Genomic DNA, 20,300 nt, shown 5'->3' with positions numbered 1-20,300 from the left:
GTCATTACTGACGAGTTTTTTATAGATGCCGCATTACTTTGTTGAGGACACCTATTCTCGAAGTCAATTTGACTGAACCTACCCATTTTTTCCTACCTTTTCTATTAACCTTAATAGAAACACCGCGCCAGTAGCTGGGGCTACGGGTCTCTAGTCTGACTAAATTTTTGCTAACACTAGCCCTAGCAAGAGCAATGCTTAGCAGAAGAGCTCTACTGTGAATAAATGTACTGAGCATCGCTCGTAATGTCGTCCCGAATAAATTCTATATTCATGGAATTTAGACCACTTGTTGAACACTAAAACTAAATTATTATTCTTCAACATTTAAACGCCTTCAAATAATATAAATTCAAAATACAATACAGTCAAGTTGGGTAACTTTGAATTTCCGTGTAACTTTGAATAAAATCCGTTTGAAGATTTATAAATTTTTTTTTCAAACCCTTTTTATATAATTACTTGAATAATTATATGAAAAGGAAGTTGAGATGTTCAAAATGTCAAATGTGTCATAAAATTGTCAGTTATGAATAAGTTTTCAAAACTTTGGCGCCTTTTCTGTTCGCGGTGATCAACAAGAAAAAAGTGTGTGTGGCAGAAACCTGAATTAAATATAGAAAAGGTATTATGTAAAACACTGTTTTTTTGGTTTCTGGAGGTAAAATATTTATTCAACTTGCCTTTTTTCTAATAATTTTGTGATTTTATAATGTTTTTTGCCCGTAATTGATTGTTTCACAGATCATTGTAAATTTATTTGAAATTGGTGTAACTTTGAACGATTCAATCTTACCTAATTGCCAATTTTATTTTTAAGGGTAACTTTTGCATATTGAGTTGCAATATATACTTTTTTCTACTGTTAAAGGTTAATAAAATGACACGAAAAGCAAAAGTGATTAAGCCCGGTGTGCGTAAATATGGCATAAAATCAAATTACACCCCAGCTATTTTAGAGGAAGCCCTAGATAAAATCCGATTCATTGAAAGAGTAAGCTCTAACAATGTCACCATAAATGTTTTCAAAAAAGAATGTTTTGGGGACTGGACGAGGTATTCAACAAATGAACGGTGCGTTGTAAAGAAGGAGAACATAATAATATATTTACTAAAAGAACGTCAATTAACAAGAAGGGATAAAAAGCTTTTCATAGATGATGATATTTTGTTCACGGAATGGGGTGAATGATTTTTTCAATAACATTTTGCTCACCTGTAACCTATGATCTTATTAGTCTTTATTGATCTCATTTGATAGATAAATAAGTAATAAAGTGTTCGGAGTAAATATTTGGGGCAAGGCATCCCCAGTGAATGGCAATTTGATGTCGTTGACACTCAATTTATTTTGACACCTCTACATATATTTTAATCTAAATAAAAGTATAATATTCAAATAATAATTTATAATTAGTGAAACATAGAGGATTTTCATTGTCCCAGATAACTCTATTCAAAGTTATCCGAAAGTCGTTGTAACTTTGAATGGCCACTAAAACATCAATTTCTAAACCTTTTCTGTATTAATACATCATATTGGTTAGATAATTTAAATTTTGGAAATGAAAGAACACTTACCACACTGTATAAAATAGTGCAACCAACACATAAATTTTTCAGTGTACTTAAAAATCTGCGAATAGTGTTCAAAGTTTAAACTATTAAATAATTATTGTAAGACATTTGCCGATGTATGTAATGTCAAGCTTAGAGATTTCCGAGAATTCCGTTTTATAACTTTATTTTTAGTGTTACAAATTTTATTTGGTATGTTTTCTAATATGTTACGCTACTGGAGTAAGTAGATATACAATGTGTTTGTTCTTAATTGTGCTTCAGCTTAACAGTACCTAAATATATTCATGAACTTCATTCTTGTTACATCTCAATATACACTACGTACCTTATTTGGCACCTGATTATACTTTTATTAGTAGTACAAACTTTAAACCTTTCGCCGGCCCTAAACATCGGAGAAAAGGCACGCGCCAAACCCAAAGGAACAACGTGGCATTTGTTAAAGTTTTTACTGCTTGTTAATATCTAAGTAATCTAGTATCTAATACTATTGAATCAGTATTTTTAAGATTAAGAAATCTAATGGAAATTGTACGAAACATATAACAAAAAACACGCACTTTCTATAGCTATATCGACTTCTTTACTCGACGTTCTTAAATAGCGCTTACACTACTTAACATTTACATACGGATTTTAATTTAAACTTCACTTATTTCGAAAACTTTCAGAACAGCGCTCAGCTTACCGCACGAAATCTTCTGTTACGGATTTAACGTAACCTATTTTATTATAAACCGGCTAATACTAGTTTACTGGTGGTAGGACCTCTTGTGAGTCCGCACGGGTAGGTACCACCGCCCCGCCTATTTCTGCCGTGAGCAGTAATGCATTTCGGTTTGAAGGGTGGGGCAGCCGTTGTAACTATACTGAGATCTTAGAATCTCAAGTTGTGTAGCACATTTACGTTGTGGATTTCTATGGGTTCCAGTAACCACTTAACACCAGGTGGGCTGTGAGCTCGTCCACACATCTAGGCAATAAAAAAAAATTGACCAGTTAGTAATTTTTTTTTTTTAATTTTTCTTTTTATACTTAGCGTTAATGAGTTTACACATGAACGCGCATGGTGCTGGATTAGTCAATCCGTCGATATCTTTCGGTTTCGGTTAAGTTTTAGGCGCGGTACTGTTGTTCTGTTGTGCGGAGGTGAGTGTGCGCCAGCGCAAACACGCATCGGTCTTCCGTCGCCGTTCAGTGCAGCTACAACACTGGCCGCGTACGAACTTAAAACGATAACTTCATATTAGAGTGAACTGTGAACTCGTTTGTGGCTTGTGTCTGTGAATTTAAGTTCGACGTTCGGGCAGTATGTATTTTTTGATTTATTATAAATTTTATTCTTAAAAAAAAAAGGTTTTCTTCGTAAGAGCATTGATATTTTTTGTAAGCGTAAATAATTTACTTAAACTTTTTTTTTTCTGTGAAAATTGTTATGAAATTAAAACACTTAATTTTCATTTCTATCGAAGTTAGATAAGTCCACGGCCTGACTGGTCATAAGTGGTCAGTACTTACGGTTAGACGTATTCTTTAAAATGAACGGCTGTAACGAAGTCATCATAATGGAAAACAAACCTTTTGACATCTTGAATATTTTTTTTTTAATTTGTTGTTTTTAAAATATGAACGGAAAAATATATTTTTTAGTATCAGTGATAAATAAAGAATACTGTTACACCTAATAGAAAACTATTATTGTCACTCATGAATTTCTGTAATGCCAGGAACACGACCAATTCGTTGCTAAGATTCAAAAAATCTTTAAAAGTACTTTTTTAGTATTTAGATTTAATTAATTTAAATAGCATTTAGAAGAAGAGAAAAAGGAAAGATCGTACTAGACTTTATCGTTAAATTACCGCACTTTTTTTTTTAAATAATAAATTATTTTTCGAATGAAACAGGACGAAGTAGTTTTTATAATTATCATTAGGTTTGCGACCAACAGTGGTTAATTTTCGAAACATCGTCGGAAAATTAGAGCGCTTTACCAGAACAGTGCAAATCAGTTTGTTGAAACAAAATTGCGATACAAATTAGCATGCCTGTAACAATCGATGTCCGATTTTTTTTTTCTAATTTCCTAACCTCCGACACGGTTTGCGTGAAATATTTGCCTACGTTCGACTGTAACTGAGAATTTTGTTAGCGAGAAAACTCTAAAATATTAACCTTAAAACTATGAAGCTTTACGTTTTATAATTAAAAAAAACCTAATAAATAGAATTCTTAATTAAAAAAAAATCCAATCTTAAATTAATTCTTCACAGCCGTATTTTTATAGCCTTGTTTTTTTAATAATAAAAAAGGTGCTTAATTGGAATAAAATATAATATTTTCTTGTGAAACAGCAATTACACAGAACAAATAAACATACTGCATCTTACTGCTCAAATGAGGCGTACAATATTTAGAATATTAATTAAAAATATTTACCAATTTTTTGTTTCTATAATTATTTGTTCAATGTTGACATCCCAACACAACAAGTTCAACAATGTTATAATATTTAATAATCTGTAAAAAACACCCTTAATTGTTACACGAATCTGTCGAATTTCGCTGATATAATACGTTATTTAAAATTTATTTTTAACCGTATCCGAAAAGGTATTTAACCAAATTCAAAATTTTAATTTCGTAAACACTAAAAATACACCAAGCAATGAGTTAATTCGGTTTTACAATTACAACAAAAAGTGGAAAGAATTTAAATAGCAATCTTTGTGGATAAAAGTCGACGAAGAATGCGCATAGTTTTCACTTGGTCTAAATATCCCACGCCCGTAGCACTGATCTCGCAAAATCCATCATAATTTGAACTATGAGAGTAAATCTTCAACATACTACCTACGTGTCTTTTATTTTTTGACGCAAATGTAGTGCGATCATCGCGACCTACAAAGCAGCACTCTCACTGTCACAGACTCTGAGATTGAAGCGCATTATGCAACCGAAAGCAATCATGACAATTAATTAAATTCGCACCAAAACTTCTGCGATAAACAACTTCGACTTTATATTAACGTTTACTAAGGTGTTGTTTTAAAATCAGTTATCATCAAAACATTTTCTTATAATTCATTATTTCGTGCTTCTGATTTGTATACGTCTTTTGTCCAACTTACGTTTTTTTGTTAAGATAGTCTACGTTGTTGCTGTCTTAAGTCTATCCCAGGATACAATTTGTATATTTAAAAATAATTGATATAATTACTCTTCGTAGGAGTTGTTGGATAGCCCCCGTGGTTCCACCATCCTGTCTATTTTTACAGGATTTATTGATCTTTCAATTTAAAGGAAAGCAATACCATAAAAACAATACTTCAACAATACATCTCAAGATTCATTGTGGCATAATAAAAATATTTTATTTGTAAAAGAAAACGTACCGATTTTTTTTTCGAAATCACAATTAGGCTTAGAAATGCAATAAATATTAAATAGAATAACCCTTTTATTTATTTTATAATATATTTAATTAATTTCAAAACCACATTTAGTTTTGTACGTAACAGAGCTACGTAATAGTCTAAATCTGGGTATATTTCATATTTAATTACGCAGTAACCAGGCATAAAACAATAGAACATACGTGCTGTGGTCATCGCAAATTATTTAATTACTAAACATGAATATTTCATACTCGCATTATTACAGTACTAATACGTACTAACAATACATAAACACAGTAATAATTTTCTATGTTTGTATAATTTTTCGAGAATTCTCATTCATAGATCATACATATTTGGCATAATAATATTATTTTTACAGTTTTATTAGTTGCTTTATTGTGGCTTAGGTTATTTGAGTTTTAATACACTTTGAGGATTTTCTGAAATTATTTTTAAATGTCAATGTTATTGCTTGTCTTGCCATTTTTACTGAACGCTAAAAAAATTTAAAGCTTTTTGTGGGTACCTACCAACTTTTATCAATTGTACAATGATTCACTCGTATAATTATTTCCTTGCTGTAAATGGAACCCCCGCCACCCATCTCGAAATATGACGTCGGATAACGGCTATCCCACTCTCCAAGCAGTGATAAGTGACTGAGTTCTGAGTTACGGTAGAAATTCATTGTTTTTTTTATTTCATTTTTATTTCATGGATGGGTGGACGAGCTCACAGCCCACCTGGCGTTAAGCGGTTACTGGAGCCCTTAGATATCTACAACGTTAATGCGCCACCCGTAATTACAACGGCTGCTCCACCGTTCAAACCGAAACGCATTACTGCTTCACGGCAGAAATAGGCAGGGCGGTGGTGTCTACCCGTGCGGACTCACAAGAGGTCCTACCACCAGTAATTACGCAAATTATAATTTTGCGGGTTTGATTTTTATAACACGATGTTATTCCTTCACCGTGAAAGTCAATCGTGAACATTCGTTAAGCACGTATTTCATGTGAAAAATTGGGACTCGCATGCGGGATTCGAACACCGTTGCATCGCCAGATACGAATGCACCGGACGTCTTATCCTTTAGGCCACGGCTTCAAAGTAGCTATATTTAGATCGTTGTGTTCATGTGCCCCACCCAGTAAGCGCTTTACAACAAACTGCTCTGAGGCCAATCCATTATCTACCCAATAAAAAACCCACAGCCGATCAGTATCAATCGACACATAGATGAAATCCTATAAAAACCTGAATCGTGTTTACTGAAGCATGAACATAACTCAACCAAAACTATTAAGCGTGTAACAGCATTGCGGCTGCTCATAGACAACAAGTAACAGCTTCTTAAAGCTGAAATATAAGCCGGAGAGAGTTACAATTGATGTTACATAAAGTTGAACAAATGTTAATGACATTGACGAATGATCACGCATCACAGTCGTTTGTCATTTGAGTTTAAGTCGCAATATATACGCAAGTGCATTGAGTTTGTAACGTTATATGTAGGTACCTTTAATTCGCTGCTTAGATGTAATCATTGGTGACGTCATAAAATTTTAGATACACAAGTTTTAAGTTGTTGTGGGTGGAATTGAACGTTTACTTTTGAGATAATTATATCATTAAAGTAAAACGAATAGACTTAGTTATAATTATAAATTATCATTTTAATATGTCTATATTTAAAGGTTGGCTCACTATAACGTTTTTATGCTAACCAAATTTGTTCTTACATAACAAAGCATTATTTGTGAAGGTGTTTTTATAAAGATTATATTAATCAAATATATAAAACAAATACGTTATTCATTACAACATTGAAACACCCAAAGCGTGATTTTGGTACCTTAAATAGCTCCTTAACATTCTCTATTATTCAAAAATATTTTCACTTTCTACGTAAATGAAGAGGCGGGTAAAATTTAGCGTTATGCCAAAGTAACTATTCCACGCGGACGAAGTCGCGGGCAAAAGCTAGTATCTCAATACTACTACTTAACTCTATGCCTGAGCTTGGAATCTTTGCAGTCCATTTGCATCTAAAAATGAATGTAGCCATGTGTAGGCAGATAGGCAACGGCCCAACTGATGATAAGTGGTTACCGACGCTCACGGACATCAGCAATTCCTGAGACAGAGCTAAGCTACTGCCTACTACTGAGTACACATGGATAATTATTTTTATACAAATTAATTTAAAATCGCGATCGTGACTCGGTGACGGAATATCAATCTCTCCGAGCGTTTTTTTCTTAGAAAAACGTTCACGTGAGCAGTGAGCTTACAAGAGAACAATCTTTTTAAATGTCAATAGTTGAATAAAAATAAAATTTGTATTTCATTTCCACGTCTTCACGCGAAAGTGTCCATTATAACATATTCAACACACGTTATCGGACCGGTAGAGCACATAGCGGTCCTCTGACGTAACTAATTATACAAGACGCCTCAATAGACGTATCGAATCGGCTAACAACAGAACTAAGCGAAAGTCGACCAGCGATATGTCAATGTAATCTAACTTTTTTTGTTTCTTTCAGAGTCAAAGACACTAATAGGATCATACCTGATATTATTTTACCCGACATCCTCGTAGACTTAATGCGGATCATAGCTTTCGAAAGCAGTGTTCGAATTTTAAAAACTTCGTGTTTAATCTACAACGCTCTGTCTTTATAGACGTAACAGGAGTTTTTGGCGGGAACGCGAGGAGTGAAGTTATGTGATTTGTTTTATTTTGTCTATTTAGTGTTTCTTCGGGTTTAAGTGTGTAATAATGGTGGTTTATTAACTGTTTCATATCTGTGAGAGTGCACAAATGTGGAAAAATGAAACAAAGCCGCTGGACGTAACTTCTCGGAATCCTCCGAAAAGTCCACTGAAATTTTTTTAGTAAATGACCACCATTTTACTGAGATTATATTTCATTTCATTTAATTTCATCCCAGTTGATTACTGTTTCAAATTAATCATCTTCATTTCATTTCACTCCATAATATCATTTTTCATAAAAAATATGAATATAAATTAAAATAAGACATGACTTAAAGGTCTCCGTTACCAGGTCATAAAATCCCATAAATAATAGACGTAACATAACCCTTTTAGTTTAAAAGTAAAAAATACGCTAGTGATAAGAAAATATAAATATATTCGAAAAAAAATCAAAAAAAAAAACGATTTCTTGAATATATTAAGAACCCAAATTAAATATTCCGAAATCAAAATTGTATTTTTGATAAATTGATTAATGACTGAATTATTCGTACAAGCGCAGCTTACAATAGAAACTTAGTTCTGTATCGCATGAGCTTTCTACGTTTCTTGTTATGTAAATAAACATGTTCCGAATAGTTGTTATAAATAATTGCAAATTTATTTATTGTAATCTCTTAATTGCTCGGGCAAGGTATCTTTGTTTCTTTGAAAGATAAACTCGTCAGTGTGATCGCTAATAACATAATAACCGTGACACGTGGTCCGGGTCAGATTCCCGGCAAAAAATAGTTTTACTAAAGATACTTTCACTGGTGGTAGGACCTCTTGTGAATCGCGGGTGGGTGCCACCGCCCTGCTTATTTCTGCCGTGAAGCAGTAATGCGTTTCGGTTTGAAGGGTGGGGCAGCCGTTGTAACTATACTTGAGACCTTAGAACTTATATCTCAAGGTGGGTGGCGCATTTACGTTGTCGATGTCTATGGGCTCCGGTAACCACTTAACACCAGGAGGGCTGTGAGCTCGTCCACCCATCTAGGCAATAAAAAAAAAAGATATTTGATATAAAAACTTTTAAATCTATTCTTTTCTCGATTAGTTTTTCAAATGAATAAAAAGGTCAATCAACAAGCATTTGTTTGTAAATAGCTGTAATTTCTGTGCCACATTTATTTGCGAACATTTGTCTTGTCGAAGGTGTCCGAGCAGGCATTAACCCTGCCCATGGAATGGACGTAGGAGTCAATGCGCCGGCTAAGTTCAGTGCTCCTCCAGAGATATTCAGTACGCGCGTTGAATGTTAAAACTCGCATCCAGTAAACGTATGAGACAGCTCAGGTTGTGCTTAAAGAAACATAAGGCGCTCATACGAGTGACTAATCCGAGTTTAAACTTCGATGATCGATACGATTTTTGAAATGGACGAATACCCGAAATTGATTTTGTATGAAGTGTCAATGTTGTGGAGCTATCAAACTGGTTTGAAATAAAAGCACTAAAAAAACTATGAAATTCTTTTTTCGTACGCACATTTTCTCAATTTTTCTTTGTTGTAGATTGTTATGTAATGGAAAATGTAGATTATAATGAGTTACGTACCAGAAAATAAAACACGAGTTTCCACTTCATAACTCAAACGCAACGCTATATCTGCAGCAACGCTATGTATGTAGTAGATTTTTATGTCGATTCATTTGCAAAATCTTTTCTATGAATACAATAAATCAGCCGCGGTAAATTATGAACTAAATACAACAAACAGAGTAGTAGAATTCAGGTACATATTATTATTATTATTATTAATAATTTTCCCGGTAGGAATTGGAAGAAGAGAAGGACTTTGGTCTTCCTCTTCTTCTCTTCTCTGGAGGCGCCTCTCCCTCCCCCCCCCCCATCTCGACCGGGTATCCGTAAACGGATTCCCAAGCTTTACAAAAGAAAAAAGAGTACATGTTAATTTAAAACAAGTAAATACGCCGTGAAAACAAAGCGCGTACTTATGGGTCATCAAGGTGCGTTATTAAAAGGTGCAAGGTTTTATACAAAGTAATGGCATTATAAAGAAGTATACAACATACAACTCGGTCAAGTAGACGGATGCATTCTGCGTTTAATCTTGACATTCCGTATGAATAATTATGTTGAATGCAACTGTTATTGAATAAGGTACTTATAATTTTAGAAGGATAAAATTGTTATCTCTTTTTCTTTATTCAGTTTTACTTGGACTTCCTTAATCGAATCTGTCATGAGTAGTCGGTGAGCTTGTTCACCGAAATTGTATTTTTTTTTTGTTCCGGCCACTACTGTTGCGAAGTTTCAATACGATTCAATCATACGCGTTTAATCTTATGGGAGGCAGCGACTTGGCTCTGCCCCTGGCATTGCTGACGTCCACGGGCGACGGTAACCACTCACCATTAGGTAGGCCGTACGCTCATCTGCCTAGAAGGGCAATAAAAATAAAAATATTTACTGTAATAAAAAATATCTTGAAAGGATCAAGTATTTTTAGCATCTTGAATGCTTTAACATAGTTTCATGTTTAATACCAAACGTCCATGATGCCATAAAACATCAGCTCTCTATTTGTGCTTATATGATTGCTTAAGGAAAGTAAGTTTTTATTCATACTACATTAGGATTGAATAAAACAAACAAATGTAAAGTGTTGCCTTATGTAGGAATATATTTTTAGTGTCAACATAATTGTTACTTAGAATCAATCTTTCTCGACTCGTATAGCGTAAGTCATATCTTTGTAAAATTCAGATGTTTATTAGTTTGTTCGCGTCTTGTTTTTTATTTATATAGATTGTGTTGTAATTTTATGTACTTAAAAAAAGGTATGATGTATGGAAATAGTAGTGCACGGTAGAGGGGGAAGAGGTCGACCGAAGAAGACATGGATAGAGTGTGTCAATGACGATATGAGAAAGAGAGAGGAGTGAGTGTTGGAATGACGGCTGATAGAAGAGAATGGAAGAGAAAAATTAGCTGCGCCGACCCCACCTAGTGGGATAAGGTGGAGAAAAAGAAGAATTTGTAATTTTATGCAGTTGTCACTTTAGATAAATTTGTCATAACGATAGTAACTCGAGATTAGCACACGCTATGTACATACAAAACGATGTAAATGATATATGAAGGACGCTCTATAACCACGAGTTGTATGCTATTTACAAGGATCCTAATATCATAAAAACTATAAATATTGAACGCCTACGATGGCCAGGACATGTAGTTCGAATGGAGGAGACTAGAATGCTCAAACAACTACTACGAGTATATGGGAAACCAGAGGGCCGCAGCAGTCGTGGCAGGCCCAAACTCCGCTAGGGAGATCAATTTTTCAATTTTCAATTTTTCATCCCTCTATGATCAACCCCTATTTTTTATTTGTTAATTATAAACTTTAATCTTTTTGGCAATAATTTTTTATTTATTTTGTCATGACCTAAAATAACAAAAATCATATTACTCTCAATTTTCTCTCTTATACGATCAACCCCTATTTTTCCATCCCGATTTTAATTTTTTTTTATTCTATGCACAGATCCGCAATAAGGTTGCAAAATGGCTATCAAATATTATAATTGTTGTACGATAAATTCTTATTTAGAGTTTATAATTTCAAGTTCCTTTAATTATGACTTTTTTTTAATTCAATTTGATCTCCCACCCTCGCCGGTCGACTACTGATCAACTATCAATCGATCAGTTATCCCCGCCAGGTGTCACCACTCATCCAGCAAACATCACGTAGTAGGGATGAGGACGAAGCCGGTCTTACTCACTATACATTTTTCAGCCATGTTTTTTTTTGGTTTTATTTGTGTATCAATCGTAGCTTGCCAGCCATGTTTTTTTGGTTTTATTTGTGTATCAATAGTATGTTCAGTAGGTTTGAGAATCGGCTACTATCTATTTTTCATACCCCTAAGTGATAAGGGTTGTCCACCCCAAACAATTTTTTTTTTTATATATATTTTTGTTTATAATGAGGTAATTGTGTGATTAAATGAGGTTTTTTTTCTACACTAGAATTTCCCTAGAAATCTTATTTAAAGCAACACAACGTTTGCGGGGTCAGCTAGTAATGTATATTTATAGGTTTGTTTGTTGGTGTTCGTTAGCATAAAATGTTGTTGATACTACGTATGTAAGCTAAGAGATGCGCGAATTTTATGAAAGCGTTTCGTATGAATTGTTTAAGGATAATCATAGTTATGCGAGTAGAGATAATAAATTAAAACATCAAATCATAAATAGAGTTTTTGTCGACGCAATTGTGGAGGCTGAATCCATATAATGATTGAACAAATATGAATGTGGTTTTCAGTGATGTATGAATTAAGCTACCGCTGTGAGCTAATGTTTTGTATATATGGTTTGCTCTGATCGGATTATGAACAAAATGATATTATGTATATTCTATTTTTAAACTATCTTTAAATCTATACTTATTAATTATTAATTAATTAATATTATAAAGCTGAAGAGTTTGTTTGTTTGGATGCGCTAATCTCAGGAACTACTGGCCCGATTTGAAAAATTCTTTCAGTGTTAGATAGCCCATTTCTTGAGGAAGGCTATATAACATCACGATAAGATCAATACAAGTGGAGCACCAATAAAGAATGTTTCAAAATCGGGGTTATTTTTAACTTTTGAGAGCTTCCACTGCATGCGCTGCAGAAACGGTTAAAGTTTAGCGGTAAGCAGTGGCTTGGAGCGGTAGGCAGCGGCTTGGCTCTGCCCCTGGCATTGCTGAAGTCCATGGGCGACGGTAACCACTCACCATCAGGTGGGCCGTATGCTCGTCTGCCTACAAAGGCAATAAAAAAAAAAGTTTCGCTAAAATAATGTATGACAGAATTGTTCCCCTTTAAAAGATCTAGAAAAAAGTCCGGAACAGCATATGTCTATATGTTAAGGTTAGCTCACTATAACGTTTTTTATGCTAACCAAATTTGTTCTAAAACAAAGCATTATTTGTGAACTATTTTCCACGCGGACGAAGTCGCGGGCAAAAGCTAGTTTTTAATATTAGCGTAATATTAGTAATAAATTTTAATTGAAACTATGCTGTATATTCTTTAGTTTTGGCGAATTGCAAACATAATACGGCGTCGACTTATACGGTTTAATATTGCGCCAATTAGCCTTCTTTTTTAACAAACACAACATCTTTGTCGTTCGTGTGTAAAAGCTGTAAAGTATACGAAGCGTAGAAAATAACATAATGACAATGAAAAACGGGAGATTAAATCGTAAAATTATTTTTAATTTGGACCAATATTTCTAGTAGAGTTCATTGTAAACTCAAGTAAGTACTACCAATCTACTTATACTAAACATGTATTTGCGATACATGTGTTTCGATCCAAAAGATGGATGGTACAATTTGGCACAATTTAGACTATGACCCCATATCAGACGGTGTAAGCATTTGCGTAGCGAAACAGTTCAAATAAAAAATTATCTATCTCGACAGCAATCAGTAACGTTTCATATCAAGACTACATCACATCACTATTAAGTATCTTAAAATACGACTTAACAAGTTCCCCTGGCTTCTTTCTTAGAATCCTTGACAGAAGCAGGTTAAGACACGATGTAAATCTAGTGATTTGACGTAAGAACAAAACGCAAGGATGACCCTCTTAGATAAGATAAATTTTTGGGAAATCGTATTTTTGTGAGAACTTCACGATGTACGTACCTACCTGTTTGCTAAGTGCTGCTTGAGAATATGTTGCGAAATTATTATTTCGTATATTTAAGAAGTTTTTAAAGGTCCAAAGTTTTGTATCTTGTATATTAACGTCTTATTGTAAATTAATAATTGCTAATTTACATAAAATATTTGTATGTTTGATCGTGCCCATTTCGTTCAAACAATGCTGAGCCGAGTCGCTTGAAATTTATAAGTGCGTATTAGAATTTCAGAATTTCCTTCTTTCATACTAACTAGAAGTCAATGTGTAAAAGATGGCACGCGATTAATTCGATCAGGTAGATTTATTCTTTTTAATGACAAGAACAGTGGACAACAACGTAGCGGTAGAGTTCAAGTAACTCAGATTTTATTATAAATGCATAATTCACGGATTCTCCCGATCCAATCTTGGCGCGTTAGACATTCCAAGCACCAGTCAACTTTCTCGTCGAACCCATTGAATGCGACGAAGGGTTGTTAGTGCCACTTAACCCACCGACACAGCTCATTAAGTTTCTCGGCGGATGTTCACAGTGGGTCACGATTTCGTTCTAGTGGTACATTCAGCGTAGCACTGCTCTTGCTAGGACAGTTGTTAGCAGTCTCCCAGGGAGAGCAACATGAGCTCGACTACACGTTCACCATAGCTAATATAGCCCCAGGAGGATACAAATAGTAGGTAGGTTTAAAAAAAACTAACTCAAAATACATAGACATGAATTTCGATGTATCATGCTAAAAATATAACTTTAAAATTAATTAGTACTAAATCGCAGCATATCCATATTAACGATGCGTTTTAATTTTTTTTCCAAACAACAAACACATCATAATGGTATTCGTTTAATGGTTTTTCGTCTCTTTCTTCTTGCGATATTACAAAACCTTGTTCTGTATTTAGAATGATGGATAGATAAATATGAAATATATTATTTAAAATTGAGAGCCAAATGTATCTAAGCATTTTTTGTTCCCAAGAGTCAAACGTTCTTAATTTTAACATCATCGTAATTTGTCGATGACGTACCGAAAAAGGAAGCCGTTTTTTTTTTTCAATCCTTCCGAGAAGTTGTTTGTGCAAATCTTGAAGATACATTTTTCATGTTTTTATTTCTCTTTTTTGTAAGCAAGCGGCTTGACCTGAATGTATCGATAGTTATACATATTGTGTACATAACTTAATCATTTTTAAACTAATGTGAAAGTGGACTTTAATAGGAATTCGGATGGACTTGATTAGGAATTGACAATTTGTTTTCCATAATGTCATATTTTTAAGATCTTGGTTTTCTGAATCGTATTCTTGAGATAGAATAGACAGGCTGATGACACCTAATATGACCTTCTAACACCAGAGAACTGGGAATTTAGCTCGTAGAATAACTTAAAATACTGACTGACTCGGTGGCGCAATATTTAGCGGCCCTGACTATTGCGCAGAGGGTCGTGGGTTCGATTCCCACATCGGTCGAACAATTGTGTGATGAACAAGTTTGTTTGCTCTTCGTCCGGATGTTTATTGTATATATAATATTATGTATGTGTGTATATATTTAAACGTATATAAATATGTATTTCAGTTTCTGATACTCATAGCACAGGGAATCTTACTTTGTAGACGGATGACCGTCCGCGATTTGTTCCATTATTTACCAAGCTATTGGCACAAGCGCGCTTCTAAATAAAGATTTTAGATCAGACTGTTTCAATTATTTTTTTAATGTAAAAAGCTCTATTGCAATTATATATGTGTATTGATTTCACAATTATACAATTAATATATACGAAAGGGCTTTTATAATTCTCTTGACAGTGACCTATAATTTGACTAAAATATGATTGAAAAACAAAACTAATAAAATGAAACAATATTGCTAATAAATGACAATAAATGCAAAATAATGACAAGCTATCCAGCCTTAAAATAACCAATGTATTATATTTATTATGATGTCACGTAACAAAACATAGTCCTTACTTCCAGTTAAGGCTAATGCGCTAATGAATAAAAGCTTTGAACCTTCAACGTATTTTATGGTTTACACATTAAATAAGGTGACATATTATGTAAAATTATACAAATACATTCGTTTACGATCAGCACTTAGAGACATCGCACCGAGGAATCATGGTTAAAGATATCCTTATTATTTTCCGTTATTAAAATAATTAAAAGGTGAATTTATTAAATAACATGAATGGATCGCAGTTTTAAAATTTTTGAAGAAATACAATAACTATATAATTATATTCTCTTATATAAAATACGTCAAAAAATCTACGACAATCTACAATAAAGTTGATCTTACAAAAGATTTTTACATATTATCAGTAAATAATAATTTTGTTTTTCTCCTAAAAAAAATTATTGCTTATATGGGTGGACGAGCTCACAGCCCACCTGGTGTTAAGTGGAGCCCATAGACATCTACAACATAAATGCGCCACCCACCTCGAGATATAATTCCCAAGGTCTAAAGTATAGTTACAAATATAGTCTTCTATTATTAGTATTTTCTATTCTAGTCTGTATATGTATCTATATTATGTTCGTCACGTATTCCGCGTTCGTACGTCATTAATCAATAGGCGATTTAACTTTGAACATTTGTTGCTCTTGCTTCAAATAGCGTTTCCTCAAAAGTAAGATTGATGGAGCTTATCCCGCTTAAAAAACATGTGCCTTATGCGTATTTCCGTAGTCACTGAAGCGAGGCGCAGCTAAACCGTTTACGTAAATTTTAAAAATATTTATAAAGTTTACAATGTAGACTAAACCTCCTTCAAATCACAATATAGTGCTACCACAAAATTAGCTATAATTCTACTAAACAATCACTAGCTCAGTTTATTTAAATCACCAAAAACATTGTATTTTAAATAAAATAATTTACGTTCGCATATTTACATCCTTATCTCTGTTACATTGCGTAAGTGAAATAGAGCAGACATTTTTGTATGAAATACGGACCCGCCCGTATGTTATGCAAAAGCGCCATAACATGACAAGTTCATGCGGCGATTAAGATGAACATAAAGATTGCGACTTCAGAATCTAAGCAAAACCGGTAAATTTTATTTGTTAACTGTTACATAGAAACAGTTACAGTTTTATTGTAACAAAACATTACGGATTTATGTACATTGTCCAATAAAATAGTCATGTTTGTATTTATATATTTTTTTGGATTTATGTCTTTACTGTCACATTGTTCTTTATCACACAGCTCATTTAATTGCGATCAAACTATGTAAACGTTTTCCTTGCACTGGCAACAAACTAATACACACAGTACAATTAACTTACAGTATGTAATGTGAAATTTTTATTCTTATTTTTTCTAATTTCTTAGATGACTAGACGTGCTTACCACCTGGTGTTAAAGTGATACCGAAGCCCATAGACAACAACAAGGTAAATGCCACGAAGTATCTTGAAGCATTACTTTTATACTCTGAGATTTTATAGTACAACGGCTGCCCTTCGAACCAAAAAGCAATACTGCTTCACGGCATAAATAGGCAGAGCGGTGGTACGTATTCGTCGAGACACACAAAACGCCCTATCACCAGCTATTAAGCAAATTTTGCAAGTTTGATTTTTATTACACGACATTAATTCATTCACCATGGAAATCATTCGTGATCATTTATTGACCATGCATTTCATTATAAAATCGTTTCTTGCCATCGAGATTCGAACACCGGCAAGTCGCATCGCTCAATATGAATGCACCGGGCGTCTTATCCTTTAGGCCACGATAAATAGCGAACGGTTAGCGTGGTATGGACATGTGATGCGTAGAGAGAAGATGCATGTGACTAGGAGATGTATGAAAATGGTAGTGCAAGGTAGAGGGGGAAGAGATCGACCGAACAAGACATGGACGGAGTGTGTGAATGACGATATGAGAGAGAGAAAGAGGAGTGAGTGTTGAGATGACGGCAGATAGAAGAGAATGGAATAGAAAAAATAGTTGCGCCAACCCCACCTAGTGGGATAAGATGCAGAAAAGAAGAAGAACTTCATAGCGTAATTTTAACAAATCGAGTCCGACTAGTTCATCAACGAAATATCGATGCTTCGATCTCTTTTCTCCAGATCGCAGCGTTGAAGCTTTGGTCTCTATAGGTAATTAGGAGAATTGAAGCTGAGAAAGATAAATACTTTTTTTAAAACTCATATGTTTTTAGTCATTGTTGTAAATTGACGATTCCACTCATGGCTAATGGATGTTACAATAAAAAAATGTAAATTCAAAATCAGTAGCGAACCGAACTAAAAACTATTCTTTAATTATGGTTATCTTGGATAGGACAATAAGGCAAATTAATTAAAATTATTGTAGTGTGATCGTACGGGTATTCATTTTCAATTTGGAAATAAAGTACAAATACAATTGTGTGGATAGTCAGATACTGTTAAAAGCACTTAATTATTCCAGAAAGTTCGACTTTTTTTCTGGTAACTTATGTTGTTTTTTTTTAAATCGAAGGTAAAGGTAATTTTGTCCGCAGGTGGGCTCTGCCTGCGTACAAGACCCGTTGCTCATAAATAGCATCAATAATTCACAAAAATGACTCATATTTTTACTGAATAATATCGAATGATCAGAAAACAAGCCTTAAAATATTATTCAAATCTCATAGCATTTAATATTTTTGTGGCCATCTTTAGCAAATTCTTCATGAATATCTGACCATTTAAGGAAAACGAATGAATGAATTGCGAAAAAGGTAAACGACCTGTCTTATCGAGAGCCTTCAGTTGTTTATAAATGCACGATCGAGCACAGAACGTTTCAAGGTATAATTAAATTTTATTTTCATTCTTAACGATCAGCAGACATGGTCAGTTTTCGTGAAAAATATAAATCTTATCAGACTCACCATTAATGAATAACCGAGGTAACGGTTTATTTTAAGCCATTAATACCGCGAGCTGTCGCCTTCAAATGTCAAACCACACAATGATTGAATGAACAATCAATACCAAAATCTACGAACGACATACGGGAACGTAATTAGTATTTAAAATGTAGAGAGATTAGTGCCGAGGTAAAAAAAATGTGTTCTACAACAAATCGTGTTCCCATCCCATCCCAATAAAAAGTGCACTAAATATAATTTGCTTCATTGGGACTCAGTTCATGTGGATGTTGGCATTCGCGTTGAGATATCTATGGGCTCCGGTAACCATATAACACCAGAAAAGCAGTGAGCTCATTTTTCTTTTTTTTATTGCTCGTGTAGGCAGACGAGCATACGGCCCACCTTATGGTGAGTGGTTACCGTCGCCCAAGAACTTCAGCAATGCCAGGGGCAGACCCAAGCCGCTGCCTACCTAAAATAATTACCTACAAAGATAATTTAAAAAAATTTGGACCCCATCTAACTTAGAGCTTTACGGGGATTAGGGTATGTTATGATAGCAATATAATTAGCTCTTATCTTTCAAGGGGGGTGGTGTTATAAGATAAGAGCTTATCTGCTCATATAACATTTAAAAAAAACGAGAAATATAACGTAAAAAAAATATCACAACATCCCACTAAATATCTTAATAGCAAACAAAAAAGACAGCCGGCTAAAACAGAAAGCACATAAGTGTTACACCGAGTGAAATCGCGACACTCGCGAATGCTTCCATTCAGTAAATACCAAAACAATAATGTATGTATGAACAAACGCCGAGCAGATTTCTGATTTGGTATAAAAATTTAATTGATTCACTGTAGGTACACCTTGTGTGTTTATCAGTCCAAAAAGAGTAAGCTCGATACTAGATTCATTATTTTTTGGTGTAGATAGTAACATAAGTTCACGGTAGAACGTGAAACTCTCGTACAAGCCTATTGAGTTATAAATTATCAAAACGTAATAAAACTTCAGTCAGACTTATATTTATATATAGATCAGAGTATAGAGGGCTCATAATCTTCAACAGGAAACCAAAAAAAATAATAGATAAATGATACGTTGCAATAAATATATGGAGATATATTTCAAGGAGAATTGATGTCAGACAGGCTGCCAGTCGTACAATATGACAAGAGGAAATGCTGCGTCTATTTCACATAATGTTGGATAGGGGCAAGAAGAAAAAGAAGAGTAATCAAAAAACAATAGAAAATAAAAATAAAGCAATAACACACTATCCTACCTATTTTTGCGGCGAAACAATCACGCATTCCGATTTGAAAGAAAGCAGTTACTATATCACTTCAACTTCAACCTTATGTCTTAATAATGGCGGTTGCTTTCACTTTGTGGCATTCGTCGGCTCCATAAAATAACTCTAGATGGACCGTGAGTGCACTATCCAAATATGATCACAAAAAGATTGAAAACGTTTTAACAATCGAAGACGTACTGTTTATGTGCAATTGTTATTAAACTCGCAAACCGAACAGGTTTGGCGAAGAAGGATTTATGCTGAATCTATGTCAAGATCAAGGAGTACAGAACGAGTTTGTTAGTCAGCGGCTATGTTTATTTACTTGGTACGACGATGACCTACAAAAATTCATATTGTAGTGATGATTGAACGAACACAGTAATTACCTTTCTCTGGTCTCTCGTGCGTTTAGTATGCGCAAGTCTATGATTCTTCGGAGGCAGAGAAATTTTGTGTATAAATAGTGATTCCATGACCAATGAAAATATTTATATATAGTTACTATAAAATTACTTGCAAATTCCGCAGTCAGGAGCTGATTTAGTGAATTAATTAATTTTAAATAGCTTATCAGCTATTTTTATTATATTATGTTTATTAGAAAAAATATTAAGTAGGACTCATTGGATAGTGCGCCTTAATGTCCACTAATACTCAAACGATCAATCAAAGGCCAGTAGAAAAATATTGGGGA

The 20,300-nt window shown here is 34.0% G+C and overlaps 1 protein-coding gene across 4 annotated transcripts in view; it reads left to right on the top strand.

Annotated features, from left to right (window-relative positions):
- The first annotated feature begins 2,651 nt into the window (after positions 1-2,651).
- LOC101741917 (uncharacterized) overlaps positions 2,652-20,300 on the top strand; it is a 164,792-nt gene continuing 147,143 nt past the window's right edge. For 2 of the 4 annotated variants that reach the window (XM_062671902.1, XM_038014842.2), the window contains exon 1: positions 2,652-2,890. The gene's annotated coding sequence lies outside the window, so the exon portion shown is untranslated. The remainder of the gene's footprint in view (positions 2,891-20,300) is intronic. The other 2 variants (XM_004927727.4, XM_012691928.4) reach the window with 2 other exon arrangements.

This window comes from Bombyx mori, chromosome 13, assembly GCF_030269925.1.
Source record: "Bombyx mori chromosome 13, ASM3026992v2".
Taxonomy (NCBI): domain Eukaryota; kingdom Metazoa; phylum Arthropoda; class Insecta; order Lepidoptera; family Bombycidae; genus Bombyx; species Bombyx mori.
The sequence above is the reverse complement of the archived record's forward strand: the minus strand, read 5'-3'. Positions and strand labels throughout refer to the sequence as shown.